This window comes from Octodon degus, unplaced genomic scaffold (genome assembly GCF_000260255.1).
Source record: "Octodon degus isolate 3935 unplaced genomic scaffold, OctDeg1.0 scaffold00268, whole genome shotgun sequence".
Lineage (NCBI taxonomy): Eukaryota > Metazoa > Chordata > Mammalia > Rodentia > Octodontidae > Octodon > Octodon degus.
Genome location: NW_004524844.1, coordinates 1,623,271 through 1,625,205, shown reverse-complemented (window position 1 = coordinate 1,625,205; position 1,935 = coordinate 1,623,271).

Sequence of the window (1,935 nt, the reverse complement as noted above, 5' to 3'; positions counted from 1 at the left end):
CTGGCATGTGGTGCTGGGGGATTGAACCGCGGTCCCTGTGCTTTGCTAAGCTTGTTCTAAGTAGGTGCTTTAGACCACTGAGCCATCTCACCAGCCCCCATAAACTTTTTTTTAAGTCTTTTTTTAAACGCATTTTAGTATTTAGTATTTAGACCCTGTAGTGGACAGGGTCTCACTACACTGATCAGACTCATAGTGATCTTCCTGTTTTTCAGCCTCCCCAGCGCTGGGATTATAGTCCTGTGGCCAGCTCAGCCCACCGGGGGCTGTTGTGGCATATATGCCACTGGGAATCAAACCTTGGTCCCTGCGCTTGCCTAAGCAGGTGCTTTAGCTTACTGAGCTGTCTTGCTGGCTTTGTGTTAGTCTTTTTGAGACATGGTTTTGCTATGCAGTTTAGACTGGCCCAGAACTTAGTTTGGAGCCAAGGCTGGCTTCAAACTCCTAGAGATCCTCTATCCTCAGCCTCCTGAGTGCTGGGACTATAGGTGTATACCACTGTGCCCAGCCACAGGTCTCACAGTGTAGCCCAGGCTAGCCTTGAACTCACAGCATTCTTCCTGCCTCAGCCTCCAGAATGCTGGGATTATAGACACAACTATATCCAGTCCTAGTTGTATCCTGGTTTGTTTATTTATGAATTTATTTTTGAGACAGAGTCTTACTATGCAGTTCTGATTGGTCTTGTGCTCACTTTTGTAGTCTCCAAGCTGGTCTTGAACTTGCAGAGATCCTCCTGGCTTAATCTCCCGAGTGCTGGGATTACAGGTGGGTACCACCATGCCCTGTTCTGGGCCAGATGGTGGACACCCACATCTGGGGCTGAGACAGCACAGCATGTGGGGCCAGGGATTGAACTTGGGGCCTTATGCTTGCCGGGTAGGCACTTACGCCTCTGAGCTATCTCTCTGGCCCGTGTGTCATGGTTTACATTAACATAAAATATTCTTGTGTCTGTTTGGAAAATATGAATGGGGACTGGATAAATTTTCTTAGCAGTGAAATCATCATAGGTATATAGTAGAATGTCCTTATCCTTAGGAGATACAGGTTAAATATTTTAAAAAATATTTTAAAAATTTACTTATTTGGTACAGGGTCTCTCTATGCAGCTCAGACTCATAGTGGTCGTCCTGCCTCAGCCTCCCCAGTGCTGGGATTATAGGCATGGGCCACCACACCTGGTTTCCTCAGCATGGCACGCCTGAGTACAGGGTATTAATGATAGAGGCTGAGCATGGTAGCACAGGCCTGTAATCCCAGCACTCAGGAGGCTGAGGCAGGAAGATCACCATCAGGTGCAGACTAGCCTGGGCTACACAATGAGTTAAAGGCCAGCCTACATCACGTAGAGACCCTCCAAAAAAAAAAAAAGTATTAATGGTACAGGAAAAAAATACACTAATAAAGGAGGATTACTTTGGTTATTTTCTTTCATTCTTTCTCATCTTTTTTTTTTGGAGACAGGGTCTCACTATGCAGTTCAGCCTAGACTTGAACTCATTTTGTAGCCCAGGCTGGCTTCTAACTCACAGTGATCCTCTTGCCTCAGCCTCCCAAGTGCTGAAATTACAGGTGTATGACACCTTCTCCATCGTATTTCGGTTATTTTCATTAAATTTCATTTTATTTATTTTTTAATGTATTTAGTACAAGGTCTACAGGGTCTCACTACATAGATCTGACTCACAGTGATCCTCCAGAGAGCTGGGATTGCAGGCATGCTCCATCACGCCCAGTCTCAATCACATCTCAGAGTTCCCCGGGAACGGGGCCAGTGGTCCCTGCGTCTGCCATAGCAGGCACTTTAATCTGTTGAGCTAGCTGGCCGACACTTTTTATTAAATTTTATTTTGAGGGGCCGGGGAGATGGCTCAGTAGAATAAGCACTTCCCTGGCAATTGCAAGGGCCTAAGTTCAATCCCTGGTTCCACA